This window comes from Hibiscus syriacus, unplaced genomic scaffold (assembly GCF_006381635.1).
Source record: "Hibiscus syriacus cultivar Baekdansim isolate YM2019G1 unplaced genomic scaffold, ASM638163v2 tig00110610_pilon, whole genome shotgun sequence".
NCBI classification, from domain to species: Eukaryota; Viridiplantae; Streptophyta; class Magnoliopsida; order Malvales; family Malvaceae; genus Hibiscus; species Hibiscus syriacus.
Window position 1 is genome coordinate 4,175,718 of NW_024062800.1, and position 12,589 is coordinate 4,188,306.

The 12,589-nt window shown below is 30.1% G+C and overlaps 1 non-coding gene across 1 annotated transcript; it reads left to right on the top strand.

Annotated features, from left to right (window-relative positions):
- The first annotated feature begins 10,809 nt into the window (after window positions 1–10,809).
- On the top strand, window positions 10,810–10,892 carry TRNAL-UAA. Its single transcript has one exon. It is a non-coding gene; the product is annotated as a tRNA-Leu (tRNA).
- Window positions 10,893–12,589: the final 1,697 nt, after the last annotated feature.

Below are 12,589 nucleotides of genomic sequence, written 5' to 3' on the forward strand. Positions count from 1 at the left end.
GACTTTTTTGTTTCCAAAACAGAGCGAAAAAACTGAAATTATCAAAAATCTTTCTGAAACAAATCTCTGAACCTCTGATTCGATCGACACTGCTCTTCTCCAACAAGAGTTGATCAAGAACAACTAATATAAACAACTAAACACAACTAGAAACCTAAAAATGGAAGCAATAAATACATGTTGAATTAATATTTTGATATAAAAAAAATTACAAAATAGATTTTGGACTTAATCGCATTTATCAAACATTTATAAAAAATAATTCAAAGTCCAAATGTTTTCCAACATGTTTTAAATGTTTTCCAACTTAGTCAAACATTTTCAATTGAATTGAGTCCTTGTTTATAATGATAAATAAACAACATGTGTGTTTAAAAATAAGTTAATTGTGTGCATTCTTGTTAAGGTGGGTTCTGTGTCCTCGTGAGAAAGAAGAAAGATGGAACTTATTTCCCAAACTTTACAATTATATCATATTCCATTATTATTAAGTAAATTAAGACAATTATACCATATTGTTACCAAACTTGTTTAACGACGTTTATATTTCATCATTTCCCAAACAATAAATGGAATATGTTATTGTCTTGTTAACATGAGTGTGTAAAGTCTAAACATGCATTAATTAATCCTTTATTATCATTTGATCTTAATTTACTTAATAATAATGGAATATGGTATAATTGTAAAGTTTAGGAAATAAGTACCATCTTTCTTAATTTACTTAATAATAATGGAATATGGTATAATTGTAAAGTTTAGGAAATAAGTACCATCTTTCTTCTTTCTTCTTTCTCTCTGTATAATTGTGTGATTTAGTTCTATGTACATTGGCCTATTATGTTTCTTCATTTTCAGTAAGAATATATATATATATATATATATATATATATTGAATGTGTTTGTATTATATAAAGTGTTTAGTTATGATGTGTACTGTGTAGCATAGGTTTAATCATTTGCAGATGTTAGCCCCTTTTGAAATTAACTTTAGGTAGTGAATTTTAAAGTGATTAAATCACAAGTTGTATTGAAATCTACCGATTTCTGTTGAAAAGCATATTTAAGTGATCCTGGAGTTTGATGATGCATATTTAAGTAATGATTATATTTAGTTATTTACTTTCTCTGTAGTATTAGGAATTAACATTTGAAATGGATATTTTAGAAATACGAAATGGATCAGAGTTGGACGGATTTGTCAAGGGTAAACGACGTGTATCGAAATGGAATAAAACTTTTCTAAATTTACCTTTTGTAAATGCAAGCCATGTGAATATGATTCTTTGCCCTTGTAAGAAGTGTGTTAACTTTAATTGGCACATTCGTGAAATTGTCTATGAGCATCTAATTGTTTTTGGTTTTGTTCAGGGCTATAAAAAATGGATAAGAAGTGTACACCTCGTAGATCTTCTTCCTCCAGTAATTCAACTTATCCTCTTAATGTTCATCATCGATATGTTAGATAAGATGACATGAAGGGTATGTTGTGAGATGCATTTAATATGCAAAGTCATTATCAATCTGTTAGAGAAGATGATTGTGATATTAGTGTTAATGATTTCACCGAGATGAGAAAAAATGGATGTGATGAAGATCCAAATTGAGAAGCGAAAAAGTTTTATAAGTTGTTTGATGAGATGAATAAATAACTTTATGAGGGATCGAAATATTCAAAACTCACTTTTTGCATTTGTATTTTCCACTTAAAATAATTGGGAGGGTGAACCGGTAACTCTTTTAGGCAGTTATTAGAGTTTCTGAGAGAATGGAATTTATATTGTTTTTTTTTCAATGTGAAGTACATATATAGAGGTTTCTTCAACTTCTATACTTATAACCGTAAGTAATAGATATAATATATAATTCTAATACTGGTAGCTATTAAAGACATGATCATAATATAAAAAAAATCTTATCTGATAGATAAAGATAGACATCCACATAAATAAATATTCACAACACTCCCTCTTAGATGTCTATTAAGATTCGTGTCTCATTAAAACCTTATTAAGATAAAAATCTTAGTAAAGAAAAGTACACATGTATTTAATATGCATAACATGTTGCCTCATTAAAAAATAAAAACCTTATCAAGAAAATTCGATAGGACAAAACTTTGATTAAGGGAAAAAGAGTACAATTCATATTTACTTTCCATCATATATGCACCACTTAAGATACTTGAAACGACACAATTCAACGTTGATAATTAATTTCTCAAATGTAGTTGTAGGAAGTGCCTTAATAAATAAGTCTGTCAAATTTCACTTGATCAAATTTGTTGAGCATCAATGTCTTCACTCTTTTGTAGATAACGAGTAAAGAAATTTTTCAAGGAGATATACTTTGTTATGTCATCTTACTAATAGGAATGTCTCCATTCTAGCAATATGAGTAAAGATGCCTTTATTCTAGTAATATTAAGTCTAAATTTCATGGTATTTTATCGTGAGGGGGAGACTTGCCTCAAACTCTAGTTGTTACAACTTAATGAATCCTCCAAAGAATGTCGAGATACATCCATTTCAATAATAGGAATATCTCCATTGATATTTTAAGTACTGAGATGTCTTTTCCCAAGCAATGAGAGAAGAAAAGCTCAACATTATTTTTGTAACATCTCAAAATTCAGGTTAGTAGTTTGAGTTGGTAATTGGGTAATTTTTTAAATTTATGATAAAATATTATTTTTAACTTTCAAAATTATAAATATTATTAGGAAGTGTTTAAATGATTTTTATAATATTAAATATGATATTTAATAAATATAAAATAGATTTAATGAAGTGATTAAATTGAATAAATTAGAAATATTGATTTTAGTGACTAAATTGTAAATGAATCAAACATAAAAACCTATGAAGCTAGTTTTACCAAGGCTTGTGTTTTAGGATTTTTCCCTCCAATTTTAACCGTGAGTCTTATTTCTTTTTTTCCATTTTCCTAGCTAGATTCATTCTCCTAAATTTCTTCTCATTTTTATTCTTAATTTCATTAACCGTTCTTTTCATTCTCTCATCCAAACACTACTGTAATTCTCTCCAAAATTCTCCCAACATCTCTTCCATGGCTTAAAATATTATTCCTCATTTCTATTCATTTGTTGTTGATTTTTACTCCTTTCATCTTGATCTTTTCTCTTCAATCAAAGTTGCTTCATTTCCTTCATTCTTGCCGTTTTTCTCTCTTGGTTCTTGGTGTTGCAGTTGTTGATTTTCATCATCTCTTAATATTCTTTTTCTAGCAAGGTAATTTTATTTTCCTTGGTTCTTTTTGTCTTCAATGATTATCTTGAATAATCAATTCATTTAAAGAGGAGTTTATGAAATAAAATTGATTTTTGGAGGTATTTAATGTGCTAATTTTCTTTATCGATTTTCAAGGTTTTCTTATGACAATTAAGGTGTTTATGATGATGTTATTATCATATTAAATCAGTTTTTTAATCGCAATTGATTTCAATATGGAATTATTTAAAACAAGCTTGATTTCGACTTTTTTTTTTGGAAATTCAAGAATTTGTATTGTTAGCTTTATCGATCAACCGGAAACTGCCAAGAGGGGGTGAATTGGCCTTTTAAGAAATTTGTGGAAGCAATCGAATGATAAAAAAGTTTACGCAATGATTTAGATTGGCTCGACCTTCTAAACCAGAGTCTACATCCACTACCTTAGCATCCAGACTAAGGATTTCTCAAATCCACTAGATTTTCTAACTTTTAAGGACAAGGTGTAACCTTACAATGACACAAAAGGTTTATACCCGAAAACCTTTCTTACACTCATTCCACAAGAGGAATTACAAATAAAGCAAACAAAAATAAAACCTCACAAGTCAAATGTGTTTGCACAATTTAAACATTCACCCAATACATACTTGAGAAAAATAAACAATGTAGCTCACAAGTGTGTTTACAAAAAAGAATTTGACAAATTAAGCTTAAAACAAAACTTTGATGTTGGTGGGTTGGTTCAATATGATTCTTATTGGTATTGGGAAGCTTTGACCTATTTATAACTTCTCCATTAGTTATAGCCATTTGGAGCCATTGGGCATCATTATAGTCATTACTTACAACCAAAAACAACATTTAATGCACAAGGAATTGATACTTTGGTGAAAGGAATCAATTCTTTTTAGATAATATGAGCATTTCAAGAAAGGGATCGATCATTTTCATTGAGGGATTGATCCGTTTGGTGAAAGGATTGATCCATTTTGTAAATACATCTATCTCAAACCTACTGGAATCCAAGGGGTTGATCTTTTTTTAAGGGGATCGATCCTTTAGTCAGAGAGATCGATCCATTTGTTAAGGAATCGATCATTTGAGCCATTTGGAAACTCACTTCAAAGCCCGAAAACAATCGAGTTTGTTTTTGAAAAGATTCGACTAAGTTGGAAAACATTTAAAACATATTTTTCAAGTTAATTTGGACTTTGAATTATTTTTAATAAATGTTTGATAAATACGATTAAATCCAAAGTCAATGTTGTAATTTATCGTTATATAAAATCTTAATTCAACAATCTCCCATTTTTATATAACAAAACTCTTTGAAAATTTGTTTTTGAAAAATGTTCCCCTTAGAAAAATAATAAAAGGATTTATGAATTTTAAAAAATTAAACTCCAATGTTAATTTGAAAAATATTTTTCTTTTACACTTACTTCTCCCTTTTTTGTTATATAAAAAATAATTCATAAGTTAGTACAATATAAGAAGGAGATAAAGTAATTAAAACAAGCCAGAATCAAGAATAAGCACTAAGGTATCAAAAGCATGAATATACCAAAATAAAAAATGCATATAAGTTCAAATATCCAATATAAAAATCAACCAAATATCAAATCAACATAGGTTCATAATACCAAACATCCAAAGTCAAATATCCAAATGTAGAATAGTCTAAAAATAAAATAAGGAAAATGAAATGATATGCATACATGAACTAAGATGATGATGAAAGAGGGAATGAAAATTCGTCACGCTGGTGCTGGATCGCTCGAACTTCCTCAATCATACGAGCCTCAATAGCATCCTGACATTGCTTGATTGCATCAAAATGGGAGTCGAAATGGGCTTAGAGAGAATTAAAAGACTGAAGCATCATTTCCTCAAAACCTTGAAAGAAATCCAAGGGAGGTGTTGGGTCTACATGAGCCGCTCCCTCAGGCTCCTCACCAACGTCGTCATCATGATCCTCATCCATGTGCTCATCTCCATCATGGTTATCATCCATATGCTCTCCATGATGACTAAGAACCCAATACATGGATCCCTCGGGCTCGTGAGAAGTGTCAACGTCAATAAGCTCAAATAATTAACTAAGATACATATCATAGACAAGGTTTGGTCGAGCCTTCGATTTTATGACACTTACAATATCATTAAAGATCATACTAGCAAGGTGAAACATACGACTATGTTGGATGCAAAACATTCACCAATAGTCACTTTCACAAATGGTAGAGAATTTTGTGCTCAAGCACGGATGCAATGGGAGATAATGAGATGGATCAAACGATTGTTAAGGGAAAAATGATGGCTTTATTGTTTAGAAGGCCCATCTGGGGAGGAAAAGGGTCCTGTTCATTGTCATCACCGGTAAGAGAAAGGTCAAAAGATTGGGCGATGGAGTCAACGGTAATAGTGACGTCTAACCTATAAGATACGAGACAATGTTCCGATAGGTGGTGTCATCACAAGTAGCGGATGACACACAAGCATTCGAGTAAAAAGTTTGAACCAAAGTGTAATAAGTGGGGCCATCGAAGTTGAGAAAAGTGAAAAGTTTCATATCCCTTAAATTTTTTCTCGTAAGGACAACCCAAATTGTTTAAAAGTTCAAAATCAATTTTTTTGGTTTCCTTAATAGGTCGATATGAAAAAAATGAATCAAAATGTTCATGAGCTTTGGTGTTTCGAAAACATTGATCAATCCAAGAACCAATTTGACATGTGGGTTGTCCCTTCGAAACCATAGTTTTTCTTTTTGGCATAATGAAGGATTTTTGCGAAAAATATGAATTTAGGCCAAAATAGACGTTTAAAGGATGTTAAAAGGTTATTTAGGATGAATTAGAACAACCTTTTGGGCTAGAAAAATGGGTATGGACGAATGGTTTTGAAGGTGGTTTTGGTTGGGACTTTTATCGAACACCTTGTGGGTGTAAGATAAAAAATTGGGTTTTTGAAAATAATTGGTTATGGGTAATGCTCCCTGCAACAAAATAAGTGATAAACAATTTAAAATTTCTTCTCTAGCCACCTAATTCAACCTAATTAATCCAAATTTAAAATATTTAAAAGTTAGGATTTTTGAAAAATCTTACCAAAATGTGATGTTTCTTCAAAAATTGAAGAATGATTCGTTGAAATAATGAAATGGGATTGATGTTTACACAAAACCCACTTGAAAACGATTTGGATTGAAGATTTTGGGAGTGTTTTGGGTAAATTTGGTTCGACGTATAAGAGTGGTAGGGAAAAATGCGCATAAACAAGCTTAAAAGGACTCTCTAGACGATTTTGGCCTAAAAGGATCGATCTTTTATTCTAGAAAATGTAAGGGATCGATCCTTTTCGTAAAGAGATCGATCTTTTTTCTGGAAAATTGTATTTTTATTCCAAGGACAAAAAAAATGACACTAGACTCGAATATTTTGCAACTTAGTCATATTATTGATAGAAAATTAATTTTAATGACTTAGAATATACTAAATGTGCATGAATGTTAACTTGAAAAATGAAATCATACAAATTTATTTTATTGATCAATTTAGTCCATAATTTGCATAAGTAAAGTCAAAATCAAGTCACACAAATATACAATGGCTCTAAAGATCCTAAACATGCATATTTTAAATTTTTGCTACATTTAACCATCATATTCTTAAAATCAACATATATGATCAATATAAAACATAGAGAAAGTGATTTCACAGCAACAATCAAATATTGCAAATTTAATGCCAAAATCATTATTATAAGCATATAAGGCCATAAAATTGCAACTCATATAATAATAAATCCCCTAATTAATTGCAATTAAGCACTATGTGGGGACACTTAATCATGCATACAAACATATAAAATCATATAAAGCAAAAAACTACATGAAATTTGAAACTTGTTACCACTTGAATTAAGGTTGATTTCTTAGGTCTCCCTTTCCTTGAGTGTTATTTCTTACTGTGTTTTAGAGCTTCAAAAATAGATTAACTTTGCTCACAATAGCTCCAACACACCTACAATAGAAAATTATACAACTTTTGGTACATAAATCTTTTTGGGTCCATTGATGTTAGTTTCAAAAAAAATAGTGCTCTTAGGTATTCATAGAGATAAGACCTCCTTATATTTGGTACTAATGAGTCCTTTAGGGACCCATATACTCTTAATCATTTTCCTTTATAGAATTTAGGGGAATAAACATGTTTATTGTAGAAGTCATTTTTGACAAAATTTGACTTAGAGCAATCTCTTCTTTCAAATTTATTTTTAATAATTTTGTCAAAATTAGCATTTCCTTTCTCAAGATCATCAATTTTTCTTTGATGATATTCATGGACTTTAGAAAATAAAATTTTGCAAGTCTTATTGTTTTTCTCAAAAACATATAATTTTTCTTGCAAAACATTGACTTTGCTTTCAAGTTCACTATTAGTCTTAGAAAGTGAGTCATTTTCAATTTTCAATTTTGAATGATTGTTTTTTGTGTTTTGAAATCATGACTTCATATTCTAATACTAATTTATCATAAGCATCTTGCAACTCATCAAATGTATAAGAATTGGAATTGGATGAGTTAGAGGATACCTTAAAATCTTCTTGGATGGCCATGAGGCAAAGGTTGGCTACTTCATCCTCTTAATTGTCGGTGGAATCTTTATCACTCCATGTAGCCACAAAAGCCTTCTTCTTTGGCTTGCTTGATCCTTTCTTCTTTAAGTAGGGATAATCATACTAAAAGTGTCCCAATTTTTGGCAATGATACCATATGATAGGATCCTTTCCCTTCTTCGATTCATGCTTCCTTTATTGTTCTTTGGACGACATGAATCACTTGACTCTCTTGATCATCTCTTCATCTTCTTTATCCACCTCTTCACTAGAATTTTCTTTATATTCATTGGTGGACTTAAGAGCAATGATCCAATAAGCTTATCGAAGGTGTACAACTCCAAATCCTTAGCTTCTTCGATTACGATTGTTTTGCCTTTCCAAGATGTGGATAATGAGGCAAAAATGTTTCTCACTACTTCTTCATTGGGATAGACCTTTCCAAAGTTCTTCAACTCGTTGATTATTGAAGTGAATCGATCAGACATCTTCTTTATGTCTTTATCGGGCTTCATCTTGAAGTTCTCGTAATTAAGAGTGAGAATGCCAATCTTGGACTTCTTGACTTGAGTTGTTCCTTCATGAGTGACTTCAAGCTTGTCCCGAATTTCTTTGGCATTAGAGTATGAGGACACTCTATTATACTCATCGGTTCCAAGTACACAAAATAGAATATGCATGTGATTAGTGTTTAGTTGAGCTAGCTTCCTATTTTCATTGGTCCATTCCAACTTGTTTTTTAGAGGAGTAAGTGAACCATTAATGATGACTTCCCAAACCGAGTAATCAATAGCTTGAACGAACAACATCATCTTATTCTTCCAATAAGAATAGTTTGCTCCATTGAAGTATGGTGATCATGTAATGGTTTGAGAGTCTTCAACATTGTAGAAGCCAAAAGCTGACGTCATTTTTATCGGTTGATTGAGCAAGTTGATAGAGCTCTCCAAGGACATTCTCAAGGTTGTTAAATTGTCGATTGAGGCCCGCTCTGATACCGATTATTAGTTTTATTGATCAACTGAAAACCACCAAGAGGGGTGAATTGGTCTTTTAAGAAATTTGTGGAAGCAAACGAATGATAAAACTTTTTACGCAATGATTTTAAGTGGTTTGACTTTCTAAACTAGAGTCTACATCCACTACCTTAGCATCCACACTAAGGATTTCTCAAATCTACTAGATTTGCTAACCTTTAAGGACAATGTATTACCTTACAATGACACACAATATTTATATCCCAAATCATTGCTTACACTCTTTCCAGAAGAGGAATTACAAATAAAGTAAACAAAGAGAAAAACTCACAAGACAAATATGTTTCCACAATTTAAGCACTTACCCAATACGCACTTGATCAAAATAAACAATGTAGTTCACAACAAATAATTTGACAAATTAAGCACAAAAATAAAACTTTGATGTTGGTGGGTTGGTTCAATATGATTCTTGTTGGTCTTGGGAAGATTTAACCTTCAATTTATACTTTCTCCATTAATTTTAGCTATTTGGAGCTGTTAGGGATCATTATAGACCTTACCTACCCAAAAAAACATTTAATGCACAAGGGATTGATCCTTTAGTGAAATTGATCGATCATTTTTCAAATAATTCAACTATTTCTAGAAAGGGATCGATCCTTTAACGGAATGGATCAATCCTTTTCAATAAGGGATCGATCCTTTTGGTGAAAGAGATCGATCATTTGGTAAAAAGGGTCGATCCTTTTAATAAGGGATTGATCATTTGAGGTAGAAAAGCTTGGAAACTCGACTTTAAATCACACAATTAACAAGAATGAACATAGAACCCACCTTAGCTACAAACATGAAATATGAAATCTCTTGTCTCATTTACTGTTTCCTTACTAAGAATGAAGAAAGAGAGTAGGCAAATGTACAATCATAATTTCTCGTTGTTCAAAGTTTGGTTAAATGGTCTTATAAGGGCTTCCGTTTTTCAATTTTTCACTAACGATACAATTATTATCAATTTCTATGTAATTTATTTATCAAAACACCTTTTCCAATAAATTTAACATCAGTGCAGTGCCAAAAGCATACAACCAAAAATAAGGAAGATGGTATTTGAATCACTGAATAAAAACAAACACCAGTTCATTCTAATACCAGTAACACGAATAAAAAGCAAAAAAATTAAAAAATCACATCTCAATCCTTTAAACTGCTAAATTCGATTGATTAAACAATGAAAAAGGCAGAGTGTAACGTATTCCCGAATCAACAAAAATGCAGAGTAAGGGAAATGTATTGAAAGATGGCGACGGCGGCGGGATGCTTGCCGCTGCTGATGGCTTGGCTGCGCGGAGCTGATAGCTGTGCATTAGGGTAGGAAATTTAAAAAATGGAAACGAAAAAATTAGGAATTTGGAACTAGGTGAGTTAAATGACTAAACAATTGTGGCGTTTCCTAAAAAAACACCATTGTACAGTGAAATTGCGGCGTGTACTAAACAAACGTTACAAACGTACGGCATCTCCTACAAAAGTTCCACTAAAGTACACGAGGTAGTGGCGTTTACCTTAAAAACGCCGCCTTATATTTGTCTATTGCGGTATTTTTGTTAAAAACGCCACTAAAGGTAGATGAATATTGCAACGCTACCCCTAAGCGTCGCTTTATAAACAAAATTAGTAGCGTTTACTTTTAAAACGCCACTAAAAACGCCATTATTTTAGTTATTTTGTTAAATAAAATCATGTTTCATTTAAAAGGTTACCTTTTTACATAATGATTATCTCTTTTTTTTAAAAAAATTATCAATAAAAAGTAATTTATTTTTTCATCAACTTGTATACCATTCTCTATTGATTGAGTTGTTTCCCTTAAAATTGGAAATCATAAAAAAAAATACAACTTCAATACATACGCTGAGGTCGGGGGTCATACAACGTTATATTGTATTAGATAGTTTCTTGATAGTACCTATAAATTAGTAGCAGGTTTGCCCGAGTGGATAAGGGGGAAGACTTAAGATCTTCTGCATTAAAGTGCGCGTGGGTTCGAACCCCACAGCCTGCAAAATTTTAAGTTATTCATTTAGACTAATAAAATATTGATAATTTAACTAACAATAAATGTGAATAGGATACTAATTATACAAAATAGTTATTAACATAATTAATTTATAATATTTTTTCATTAGTCTGCTAGCTAGTAGTAATCTCTCAATAAAACAATAAAACAATAAAACAATAACACAACATGTTAAGGATTTATACTTAACTGTTTATGCCTAACTAAATTATAAATTTTATATTTTGTAATGATAATTCTGAAAAAAATAAAAGAATTCAAAAAATATATTCAGTTATAAATTTTAGGGTAAATTGCATATTTAGTGCCTAAACTAACAGTTTTGGTTCATTTCAATACCTAAACTTTCATTTTTTTTTAAATCATACTTAAACTTTAGTTTTGTTTCATTTTTAGTACTCGTTCAAAATTTAACATTAAATTTTGAAAAAAAATTGAAAGTTTGGATACTAAAACGGACCAAAACTAATAATTTAGATGCTAAATGCGTTAAGTTTTAATAACGGATACTAAAAAAAACTAAACATTAGATATGACTTTTAAAAAAATGAAAAAACTAGGTACTAAAATCGATCAAAACTGACGGTTTAGATGTTTAACACTTATAAATTTTGTGTATCATTTCGGCTTTGTCAATATCCATAATTAAAATAAAAGTTTGCAATTATAACATTAAATTAAATATATAATTAAAATAATTTCTTATAATAATTAACACAAAAAATTAACCACTTAAGGTCATACTAAGAACCATAAAAGAAAAAGGTTAAAAACATAATAAAAACTCAAATATAATATAGATACCAACAAATCTGACATCATCTACAAACGAATCAAAAAATGAGATTAATTTATTGAAAAACCATCAAAAAATTGTAAATCATAGTCGAACGACATGAGAAAACTATCTATGAATGTAAATCATATATCCAAATCCAATCTAAGAGTCCAAATGAGAGAATATCAACATGCTAACAAATAAATATCATCATGATCAGTTGTGATAATGTAAAATCCAACCCAAAAACAGATAAACAAAAACAACGGTCAAATGACCGATAACAAAGGCAAAAAAATATCAAAAGATAAAGAAAAATATGTCATAAATGCATTAATAACGTATCATAAATGTATATTTATTAAAAAATTTAAAAAGGAAAAATATAATGCAGTAAATTAAAAAAAAATTAAAAAAAATTATCGATGAAGACGATTAACACCAAAATCGACGTGTTATCGCTTATCAATTAAAGATAAAGAAAGAGTTAGGAAATAAGCGAGATTTAGGGGGGTTTTCCTCTAATAGTAATTAGTTTTTTATTAATTTGGGGTAAGTGCAAAACAATATCTGTGTAAAGATAATTTTTAATCATTTGACATTAAACACTCACACCCTTGACATTATTGGTGTTCGAACATTGAGAATGAATAATAACAATTCATTTATCACTGAGGTTGCTCGATTTGTACCTAATAATAATTAGTTAGATAGTTATATATTTCTTCATTTTTTTGGATAAACTACATGATCGATTACTTTCATTTAAGTTTTGTAAATTTTTTCTTACTAAATTAAAAAAACATAACATTTAATCACTTTGTTTTTATTTAATTAACATGTGGTCACTGAGAGTTAACTGTCATTAGATTTTTAACCGATTGTTGATGTGTCATAATAAATA